Consider the following 12,639-nt stretch of genomic DNA (forward strand, 5'->3'; position numbering starts at 1 on the left):
AAGTGGATTCTTTCCCAGTCAAGATTCCAAATGAAAAACAGTCCACCTAACACCTCCACACTAGCCTTATGAGACCCTGAGCAAAAGTACTCAGCTAAGCCATGTTCCTGACCACAGAAACTGCAAGATAATAAAATGTGTGTTGTTTTAAGCTGCTAAACCTGTGGTAGTTTGTTTTGCAGCAAAAGAAAATTAATACAGTGGGCTTTGGTTTTGCAGATCTATCTATCCTCTACTTATTGTGGGATTTTAGGTATACACTGCAAGGCATGAGCTTTTAAAATATATGTGAGGAGTTTTTCAAGTATAATGGTCTACTGCATCAGCCAGGCTTTCATCACAGTGAAATCAACAGAAAGCCTCAACATTTAAACAAAAGTGGGTTAATATGAATCTCACTTAAAAACAAGTGAAAATTAGTGTTTGGAACTCTGACTTGTACCTAATCCATTCTTTTTTTTTTTTTTTTTTTTTTTGTTACTTCTTTGCTTAGCTTTCTGTTTTTAATGAAAAAATGTAGTTCAGAAATTTTGAAAGACATTTTGTTATGCATTGGTGTAAATTGGAGAAAAAATATTTTCGATGATTCAAGAGTGAATGAGTCATCAACAGATGGTTTCAGTTAAAGCTTTTCTCAAAACACATACTTACCGGGGAGTAAAATAACTAGTGCAGATGTCTGGTTTAAACAAATTTGTCTTTTTGTTTGTTTTTTAAAATATAACTCAGGTAAATGTAAATGTTTTAATTTGGAATGGAATATGTCATAAAACATTGTTTTATCTCTGTCACATGTTATAGCCACATCACAGAAAAGTAGGTGATTATATTCAAGGTATTAAATATTCGGAGCAGGTCAAAAAGTGGGAATGTGTAAAATCATGTTTGCATGTTGAAGGATCCTAATATTTTCATACAAATCATGACCTAATAAAAATCCTGGCTATGACTATGAATGTTTTGTTCAAAAGAGAGAAAAGAAAGAGATGAGGTTACACACATTTTTGGCCAACTGATATGGTTTGGCTCTGGGTCCCCACCCAAATTTCATTTTGAATTGTAATCCCTGTGTCTCAAGGGAGGATCCTGGTGGGAGGTGACTGAATTATGGGAGTGGTTTACCCCATTCTGTTCTACTAATAGTGAGTGAGTCTCAGGAGATCTGATGGTTTTAAAAGTGGCAGTTTTTCTTGTGCACGCTCTCTCTCTCACCTGCCGGCATGTAAGAAGTGCCTTACGCCTTGATTGTAAGTTTCCTGAGGCCTCCCCAGCTGTGAGGAACTGTGAGTCAGTTAAATCTCTTTTCTTTGTAAATCACTGGGTCTCAGGAAGTTATTTACAGCAGTGTGAAATGGACAAATATACCAACTAATCAGCAAAATATTATATATTTTATGTTTTCTAATTGTGTATTGCTAAATAGTTTAGAATGCCTAATGTGAAGAAGGCAATGATATTCTAATAAAACTAGTAGAAGGAGGTATCAGATATTTCTCAAGTTGATTTTATGATTCTGGTATAATATTTAGGGTTTTCCAGAGAAACAGAACGATAGAATATACATATTCTTTTGTATTATTTCAAGGAATGTATGCATTATTTTAAAAATGCATTATTTTAAAGACTAGGCTCATATGATCATGGGGCTGACAAGTTGAAAATCTATCAGGCAGGCCAGTAGTCTGGAAATGCAGGCAGAATTTCTGTGTTATAGTTTAGAGGCAGAAATTCTTGTTCTCTGGGAAACCTCAGCTTTTGCTCTTATGGTCTTCAACTGATTGGACAAGGCCCACCCACATTATCTAGGGTACCCTTCTTTCCTTAAAGTGAATTGATTATAAATGTTAACTACATCTACAAAATACCTTCATAGCAACACTTAGATTATTTGATTAAATAACTGTACTATAGTATTGCTAAGATGACAGAGAAACTAATAATCACATCTGGTTTCATAGTTTGCTTTCTTTTAAACATATATACATATATGTACACAAATTACATAATATACATGCAATATATATTTCTACATATTCATTCAACTATTAGTTAATTGATTAATATAATATCCATTAATTACTACTAATATGTATTCATCAATATTATTTTAATTGATATATTATTTTTATATATTCATTAATTCAACTTCATTTATTAAACATTTTCTATACTATGTTCTGAGACCCAAACAACAAATAGGGTATTATTCTTATATATTGGAGAAGTTCACATTTCATTGAGATGAAATATAAGTCAAGATTTTATGAATATTATTATAGCATTCCTAGTTTTCTATTTGAAAAAAAAAGGCCTAAATTAGAGATCATTTATTAAAAATTATCTGGTAACTATATGTGCAAGGCACTAGACTATGTGCCCAGTATAATTTAACGGTTAAAAAAAATAAAGTGTCATTCCCTAAAGAGTTTAAAATATACTGGGGATTGATTCAGCTCTTATTTCAGCCACTAAGTGATATAGGGCATATTACTGTAATTTGATATTCAGTTTTCTTATCTGTGCAATGGGAATTGAACTAAATAGCATTTCAGTATTTTTTTTTTATGATTCTAAAACATTATCATTTTCAAGACTGTTTGTATAGAAACTCATTCTTTAGTGGGTAGAATAGATGCATTATTTGTATTAATTTGGTTCCAAGTAGAAAAATAGCAGTTGATACCATGTGTTTAAGTAGTGAGCTCCAGATATATTTTCTCATATTTAGATTAATATCTAAATTGCTTTCATAAAACAATACAAATTAATCTGATAGAGAAATTACCAATAAGTAGGAAATGCAGTGGCCAATAGCAGAATATGTTCTTTAAGTTTGCATAAGCATTAGATGAACAAAACTGTTTTGAGACAGTTTGTTATTAATTATACATAGGAAAAACTATCATGTGAGACTTGAGGATTTGAAAAGCTCTATGTGTTGAAGATTGTTCTTTGAAAGTCATGTTATGTTTGTCTCCAAATGAAATCTTGTTTTCAAAATTTGGCCATCTGAAAATAAAGAGGACCCTTCATTGTAAAATAGATATTATAAGGATGTAAGGTTTTTAAAATATTTGAATGAGGTGATGTACTCTAATTCTTTGTATTAATTTTCATGTTAAAAATTACACAGGTCAATAAAATGATCACGATGCAATTGGTAGCATGCATAGTTGATGATTCATGAATTTGAAGAAAAATGATACACTATTTTGTATATCCTTTCTTGGTGAAGAAAGACCAAACCTTCCATTCTCTCACTGAACTGCTTTTAATTTTCAAACCACATTAAAATTTCGTTCTTTGTATTTGCTTTCTATTTTCATAGTGATGGGAATGGAATGCGATCTCCATCACTCAGCCATTATCCTGCCCTTTGTGGCCATCGCCTTTGACTCAGGCCTGAGTTCACCACAACTTATTTTTACAATGATCCTGACATGCAGCCAGTCCACTTGGCAGAATTTTCACTCTTGCTTAGCTGATTTCAAAATGAAGATTCTTATTGTTTCTCTTCAAAGCATTTCTAGTTTCAGCAAGAAAGCTTTTAAAATAAAACTGCTGTCATGCGAATGACTGAAGACAAAATGCATTTTTTTTTTCCAATTCCCTGATTCTGTCTCAACTATTAAGTTCTGAGGAGCTCTCCACTTTTCTGTCTTATTTATAAAGATATTATTAAATCTAGCAATATTTTCTCAAGAAATTTCTGGGCAGTGAATACTTTTTTTTTTATAATGGTGAATGGATTCACTGTTTTCATATACTGTGTTGTAGAAAATATATCCAATGTACATGTAGCAAATGCTTGTCTTGTTCGGTATTAAATTACTGAATTGTTTATGACTATCAGTGAGGCAAAGGGCACATTGCAAGGTTTGGGACTGGGGTTATTTTCTTTCTGACTTTTGATGTCCTCCTTTTAAGGTTTCACTTTGCTGTTTACTCTATGTATTATGTCATTTCAGTTTTTTTCTTCCTTGGTGGACTTTTTACAGCCTACGAGGAGCTGGTGGGCTTCGAATTTTCAAGGTATAATTTACTAGTTTTCTCCCAATCACAATGTTCTGTGACTATTTATTTATTTATTTTCACAGAGCTAGTTTTATAACCAGGGTGGTTACAAAAATAAATGGTAACTAAAGTACATAAATTCATCTTGCATGTAATTTTGGTTTATAGCTTATCCTAGTCATTCCCAAACTTTAGGGTGCACCAGAACCACCTGGAGAGCTGTTTAAAACCAACCAGACAGCTGAGTCCCACCCCAGAATTCAGTACTTCTGAGGGGTGGGGTCTGAAATTTTGAATTTTCAAGGACTACCCTGCCAATGCCACTGCTGCTTGGCAAAAGACCAGAGTTTGGAAATTACCTCTGCAGAACATGAAAGAATACTAGACACTTGTCATGTTGTTCAAATAAAATAGCACACTGTCATCTACCGAAGATGGCACAAATGCCATTATTCTTAAGAAATAGCTGTGACTTTCTCATCTTAAAACAGTATACCTTCTTTAAGCTTAGCTCTTGCATTCTGTGAATAAAACTCGAATTGAAGGAATGGCCATATTTCTGACAAGTCATGAGGCTTACCAAGGTCAATTTCATTTGCTGTATAACTTAAAATACAATTCTACTTACAATTGCCTGGCATGGATGATTGCACTTTTTTTAATGTACATAATACATTTGACACTGAGAAATAAGAAGCTATGAAAATAAGGTTGATAGCCAGTAAAGAAGTTTTTCCTTAAATGGTTGCAATCTGCCAAGAGCTGATAAGGAAAGAATCCTGTGGGGACAATGACAAAAAACTTAAAGCCATCAAACCCATGTCAGCACTAGGCAAGAAAACAAATAGAATTCCAGACAATTCAGAACAAATACTACAAATCAGAGACTATACTCTAACCTCCTTTCAATCTTACACTTTTGAAAGACAACTTAGAAGTACAAAGGATGGTGAGCAACTCCACGCTAATAGTTAACATTTTGCCTTTACTTTTGACTTTCTTCTGTTGAGCTGTAATTAAATGTGTCTTCAGTAAAAACTTTTCTCAGTTTCTCTGTGGTGCATATCATATTGTCTCTAATGTAAAATGCTCAAGAAAAAAAACTGAGGCTGAACAAGGGTAAGTTAATTATTTAAAATTGTGTGTTAATTATGATGAATTAGAGTAATGAAGTTATGCTTAGCAGATTTCTGTTGTACCTTTACATTCTCTGTTCTAAATGGTTTTGAAGCTATAAAGTATTATTGGAGAAGAATATTACCATATGAAGTTAAAATTATTAATCATAGCTTCATAGATCCATACCCATGAATTAGATAGCTAATTATTCCTCATTTTTCACATGGTATTATATAAAAGGTATGTCTCAGATTTGTAATTTTTTTTAAAATTTTTACGTTAAAATGAGTTGTGTGTCAAATTTTGATGCTACTTCTTACACAGAGTACTTAAAATGAATGGGAGCGGAAAATGGATTAACTGAAGTTGTTGTGACTTACGAAATCTTATAGTTTAAAAGATTTTAAAGTTGTTCAACTAAGGGAGATGAGCATAAAACTAATAATACCAGTATCTCTCTATCATTGAAAGGTTGCCATATGCAAGGTAGTACTTCCAAGTCTGTGAACTGCACAACTTCTTTAAAATGTTTTACAGATGATATCCCATGGAGTTTGTGGAATTTTCGGTTTAGGGAAGTCAAATAACCTGAAAATCTCATTCAGATGCTGAATACTGAAGCTAGAATTTGAACTCATCCTATTCTTTTAATTATACTGCCTTATTACAAGTTTATATTAATGAATTCAAGGTTACTTATATGTGTGAACAACCTCTTCTTGTTGATAAAAATATGTTAATAGAAATGATTTCCCAAAGTGGAATTTTATAAAAGACTGCATAGAAAGTAAATGCTATTGAAACCAGGTAGGGGTGGGTATAGCCATAGATCTTTATAATACAAATATATTGGTATATTATAGAAACATCCTACTTAGTTGAAATGCAAAAGCAATCAAGAAAATAGTGCATTGTTTTGTAGATTTATACGAGACTAGGAAATCCAGGGTGAGATAACTCAGTGAATGGTGAGTATAGTGAATGGCTGTGAAATAAGAGGAAATAAAGATTCCCTAGCATAGAGCAAAAGATATTGAATTTTATGATGTTTTTCTTTTTCTCATTTATTTTTTTCTTCTTGTTCCAAATTGTGAAATAATATGTGCATTTGTTTTCTGCTAAATCGTTGCTTTACTGAATTCACTACTTAACTTATCAATGATAAAAGGAGTTATTTCAAAGACTTGGCCAAGGCAGCTGAAGGTATGAGAATAAACCAACTTCTTGCAAAAAAACAAAAACAGAACAAAGCAAAACAAGACAAAACAAAAAACTTAGAGTGGTGATTACTAGTAAGGTTTGGCTCTGTATCCCCATCCAAATCTCATGTTGAATTGTGATCCCCATTGATGTGGAGGGACCTGGTAGTAGATGATTGGATTATGGGGGCAGATTTCTCCCTTGCTGTACTCATGATAGTGAGATCCCTTGAGATCTGGTTGTTTAAAAGTGTGTAGCACCTCCCCTTGGTGCTTTTCCTCCTCCTCTGGCCACTTAAGATGTGCCTGCTTCCCCTTTGCCTTCCGCCATGATTGTAAGTTTCCTGAGTCTTCCCCAGTCATGCTTCCTGTACAGCCTATGGAACTGAGTGGATTAAACCTCTTTTCTTTATAAATTACCCAGTTTTACTTATTTCTTTATAGCAGTGCGTGAATGGACTAAGGCAGTTAGTGAGAGAAAGCTTCTCTCTTGGCATTGCTATGGTGTTTGGGCTCAGTTTTACTCATTGTCTTGTAGAAGCTCTGAACTAAATCATCAGCCTCTAGCAAGTATAGTTTGAATTAAAGATAGAAAGTATAAAGCATGTCTATTTTTCTTTTAATTAATTTCAGTTGCCTGTGAAAAGAAAAAAGATAAGAAACATGTAGATAAAGATAATTTATTCAGCAAAGTCATCAAGAAAATAGGATGGCTTCAATGCAGAATATTTGAGTCATTTTAGAAACAGCATCAAACTGGCAGAAGTTTGGATAAAATGACAATGATGTTAATAAAGTAGCAAATGTACTATATTTCAATAATAGAATTGGTAAATCATTTTAAATAAGTTAATTATAAAGGTATATTTTTACAAAAATGATAGGACCAGAGAGATATTAATTTAAAATTATATGAAAAAAGAGACATTGAATAGGGCTATAACTTTATCATTTTGATATCATATAGTATTGACTCATCAGTAAGGAAGAATTTTATTTATGATATTGTATAAAATACTTGAGTTTAAGAAAGATCTCATTACATTATTTTGTAATCACCCAACTAGGGTATTTTATCAAGATAATAAGCATCCTAATGGTCAGATAATCCCTTAAAAGATCTTTAGGTAGCCAAATGGAAATATTCAGGTACAAATTGTTTTCTTTCAAACAAGCAGTATTATTAATTAACACCCTAGTTAATCAAATCCACAGAACTGATTACAACATTACTTCCTTCCATGAGTGTACATTTAATACCAGTAATTTTCCTTCAAAAAAGTAAAGTTAGATTAACAAACATTGACATTGGTCTAAAGGGGGCTTTTATACAGCTAACAAATAATTGTCAGTAGCAATTAAGCTGTTTCACAGTTAAAGCTTACTGAAGGAAGCAGGGAAAAATGAACAGACTATTTTGTAATACAAAATTTACCTACTGCCTCCATGAATCATTGAACAAATACATCTTTGTAAGAAATATAGAGCAGGGAAGAATGAATTAAAATATAGATGCCAAATATGAAGTAAGATCTAGGTGTTAATTCATTAATTCTGACAATGTATTTATAGAATGACTAATATGGCCTTTTTTGTAGAATTTACATTAATTCAGTTTTCCTGGAGAAAATATTTAGAAGTTTAGGTGCAGTTGACTGAAGACGTAGAAATAACTGAGAGCACAGTTGAGATTGGAGAAAATGAACATGGTACTCTTCAAAACAAAATGATGTTATCTAGAAGCATTCAGCAGCCTGTTGGTAGCAAGAAAGAATGCATGCAATTTACTGCATTAGTCTGAGGTGTAGCAGAGCGGTAGATGTACATTGAAGTGTTGTGTGAGCTTCAGTTGCACAGAAACTTAACGTAGAACTGCAAGAGAAAAAGTCTATTGACTACATGAAATTTTAACATCAAAAGGGTAGGTGGAAAAATTAAAACCAGCAAACAAAACTTGAATCAGAAAGATAGGAAGAAAATTAGATCAGAAGAATATTAACACAAACAAAATTGCAAACGAAACGTTAAAGAGGAAGACTGTCATTTTCATTTTCAATGCTCCAGAAAGCTTAAGGAAGACTGGGTACAAATGTTAGGGATGTCAGGAAAAGTCTCTCAGATGTTGTTATTTCTGTGTTTGAACCAAAGCAAGGACAAGATCACCAGTGTACTTGATTCATAAACAGAAATTGGTGCTGCTTTATCAACACTGCTGGTGAGAAAATCTCATGTTTTTATTGTGGTGAAATTCACACAGCATAAAATCAGTCATTGTAAAGTGTACTATTAAGTGGCATTTTGTACATTTGCAATGTTGTACAACCCAAAGCCTCACTTTTAATAAACGTAGTTTGTCTTGAAGCATAAAATGAAAAAGCCTGAAGAAATCATCTAGGGAAAGTATTGACTTGCAGCATAGACTCAAAAGAAATGAAAGAGAATATTTGGAGTACGTATGGGAATGATTCCACTCTTTGCTGACTAATGGATTAAATTATGGTCTAGGATATCTAACAAGAAACAAGAACGTGTCCATCTGGTAGCAAAGAATTGACTTTGAAGGAAACTCCACAGTGTTACTTGAGCTAATCAAGGATTGTGGCAAAGCTGCAGTTTTCTTGATAGCTTTATGTCCCCTTACAGTTGTGCATACTTTATTTTCCAACAAGTACCATCTTATTTGGTGTTATTAAAATTTTATAGCATGCTAGGTCTTTTTTTTCTTCTACTTTTTTTTTTTTTTTTTTTTTAACAGAGCAATTATGTCTTGCAGAACAGGCTATTTTAAATCATCATTTAAATATAAAATATTTTAAAAATAGAGTTATAAAATGATTTTCCTATACCTGCAATTAGTGAAAGTATTTCTGGGAATTATAAGCTCAGGAAAGAATTTTAGTGTTAGGAGGATATTGAATGAAATGGAAGAACTGTCACGTACAAATGATGAGATTAGATAGATTTGGTTTTGTGGTGTCATGATAAATATTGGCTTTCATCCTAGGTTCCTGACTCACAACTTCCATAGCCCTTATTACAGTCTTTTGTTATAATGTTGGGTGTGTTAGACCTTAGGGGCAGGCCTCTGACCTTCTCCTGCCCTCTTTTCTTCTACCTTTCTCTCACCTGCCCCAGGCAGGACTCTACTCTTCCCTGGCCTTTCTGATCATGGGTCTTAAGAATTTTCTCAGAGAGAGTCCTGCCCTATATTCTAGGGGGGAAGGAATACTGCTGTCCTGAAGCTTCCATAAAATCCCAAGAGGATTGGGTTAAGTTGGCTTCCAGATAGGTGAACACATGGAGATTCCTGGAGGGTGGCATACCTGGGGAGGGCATGCAAGCTCCACACCATTTTCGACATGCCTGCCCTATGCAACTCTCCATCAATACCCTTTGCAAAACCAGCAAATGTAAGCAATTGTTTCCCTCAGTTCTGTGAGCTGTTCTAGCAAATTAATTGAACCAAAACAGGGAGTCATGGGAACCCCAATGCCTGATGCCAGTTGGTCAGAATTTCAGAGGCCTAGATTTGTGACTGGTGAGCGAGGGGCAGTTTTGGGGACTGAGCCCCACCCTGTGGGATATGATGCTATCTCCAGATAGACAGTGTTGGAATTGAATAGGAGGACACTCATCTGGTGTCCACTGCTTGGTGTGTGGGGAAACTCCCCTCTACACTTTGTCACGGAAGTCTTCTGTGTTGATTGTTGTGACATGAGAGCAGAGGAAGCCCATGGTTTGAGAAAGTTTTCCCCACACAGGTTGTCTTAGGGGAGAAAACAAAAGCTAGCTGATAAATGTAGAAACAGAAAAGAAGATGGTGGTGACGGTAGCCTAGCGTGCCAGGGAGCTGTTGCTTTTCCCTAATCGCTTTCATCCAGGCTCTATCAGTGGTCGGCATCCGTGGAAATCAATGAGAACTTGCACACCAGTAAAAAACATGGAGAAAACCCAGGAAAATAGTAAGGGGAAAAGAAAAGACAATAGCTTGACTACCTCTCAGTGAAAGCAGAAGAACTCTGAGATCATACGACAAAAGCAGAAGGCAGCTAATGAGAAGTCTATGCAAACAAAAGAAAAATGATGACTGGCTATTTGGAAAACCTGGGTGCTACTACCAACTGGGTGTGTCATAAGCTCTAAGGTCAAGATTCTGTAGACTGAACAGTCATTACGTATGTTATGGCTTATGCTTTAAAAACTATTTTAAATTTTACCTTTCAGCTTGACTTAGTGTGATGTTTTAGAAGCATTTTTCAAAGAGTAAAACACTAACCATGAAAAAGAAAAAGTTGAAATATGAAGATTGAGAATAAGAGTGGAGGCACAGATGTGGGGAGTCCAGCTTCTGGTTGTTTTTAATAGGAGAACTTGGTTAAGCATTTACACTGCTTTCTTCTATTTAAAACCATGATGACCTGATTCAGATAGTTTCCCTTCTGCTATGAACATGAGATCATAGATGAAACAAAACCTTCAAAGTAAGCTCTAACTAAACACCAAATAATAAAAGAAAGATTCAAAAAGCACAAAATATAATAAAAGTCAACATGGTGAGAGCCGATGGCACTGCAGCCCACAGTAAATTTTACCCTGTATTTTGGCATGAAAGGCTGGGTGTAGACTTGTCATTCACCCAGGAAAACCAGAGAGACAGCCTCAGGCTGTTGCAGGTGGGTAAAGTGAATTTTCTAATCCTGCATTAAAATATGCATGAAAATCTTTTCATAGTTATTCTCCATTTATGAAAAGTGACCTAGAAAAACTCTACATACATACAAAGAGATTTGGCCTTAAATTTTTTGCTCTGTTTAGGGTCTTAGGTATAAAGGAGGGAAGAAGAGAAGGCAAGTATAAAAAAAAAAAATGCCTTAGGGCCCAAACATGTCTACATTTATTTTTTTTTTTTCTGTCTAAAATCATTCCAGGACTGTTGTAATCCATATATCCTTATCAGTAATAAGGAAACTGAAATAATAAAATCAGAGAAAAATAAAAAAGTTAATGCAGAAAATAAACTCACACAACTGGATTACATGATATGATTAGAATGTTAGTAGATGGAAATAAACAGAATTAGGCATTAAAGCATTATAAATATGAAAACAGAGAAAAACTTCTAACTAAAGATGCTGAAGTTTATTGATGGGATAACAAAATAGAATTATATATATTTTATAATATACATATTGTTATATATTATTTATATTTACTATGAGGAATTGGCTCATGTAATTATAGAAACTGAGAAGTCTCATGATCTGCTATCTACAAGCTGGAGACCTAGGAAAGCTAGTTGTGTAATGTAGTCTGAGTCTGAAGGCCTTAGCACTGGGGAAGTCAATGATATAAATCCCAGTTCAAGGGCAGAATATGATATTAGATGTCCCAGTTCAAGTAGTGCGGCAGAAAAACAAAAGGGGTAGATTCCTCCTTTCTTTACCTTCTGTTTTATTCAGGCCTTCAGAGGATTAAATGATACCCAACAATGTTGGGAAAGGTAATCTATTTTACTCAATCCACCAACTTAAATTCTAATTTCATTTGCAAACACCCTCACAGACATAGCCAGGAAAAATGTTTAATCTAGGCACCCCATGGCCCATTCACCTGGATGCATACCTTTGTCTATCATACTCAATGAACAGACTAAGAAGATTAGGAAGAGCCAACCAGAGAATTATTGACCTGAGAGGTGGATCTAAGAAAACTACCTGACATACTACAGAGAAATTTAAGCAGATGGTGATAGTAACTGTAGGGCACACTAAGGGTTTCCTGGGATATTCATGATATTCTACTTCTTTATATTGGGACAGGTTCCATGAGCGTGGTCACATTCTGAAAATTTGTGAAGTGGTACATGGAAGAGTGATATACTTCTATAAAAAGGTTAAAAAAAGTTTATAAGTACAAAAAATGTGAAATGTAACATTTGAAATTGTAAGTGAAAAAAATTATATAAAAATTTCTAGTAATTTTAGAGAAGCAAAAATGGAATTGCAAACAAAGAAAAGAAACCATGAGGACCAGAAATACAAGACACAGAATAAGATGGTTGAACTAAATCTAAATATAAATCTACCTGTTTAAACACAGGAAATATCAGCTTTGATAAAATAACAAAATTTTATTTAAAATAATCATACCTAAAACTCAATGACTAAGAAATTTTGAAATTCAAGAAATAAAAAAAGGTTGACCAAGTATTAATTGCATAAAAATATTAATGTATAATTAGACTGTATTATATATTTATTACAGATAAGTCATTAATTAATACTAAAAATCATTAGTCAGACCTTGT

General features: G+C 33.8%; 1 pseudogene; it reads left to right on the forward strand.

Annotated features, from left to right (window-relative positions):
* Window positions 1-9,691: 9,691 nt before the first annotated feature.
* LOC126954394 (small EDRK-rich factor 1-like) lies at window positions 9,692-10,905 on the forward strand (annotated as a pseudogene).
* Window positions 10,906-12,639: the final 1,734 nt, after the last annotated feature.

Source organism: Macaca thibetana, chromosome 5 (assembly GCF_024542745.1).
Source record: "Macaca thibetana thibetana isolate TM-01 chromosome 5, ASM2454274v1, whole genome shotgun sequence".
NCBI classification, from domain to species: domain Eukaryota; kingdom Metazoa; phylum Chordata; class Mammalia; order Primates; family Cercopithecidae; genus Macaca; species Macaca thibetana.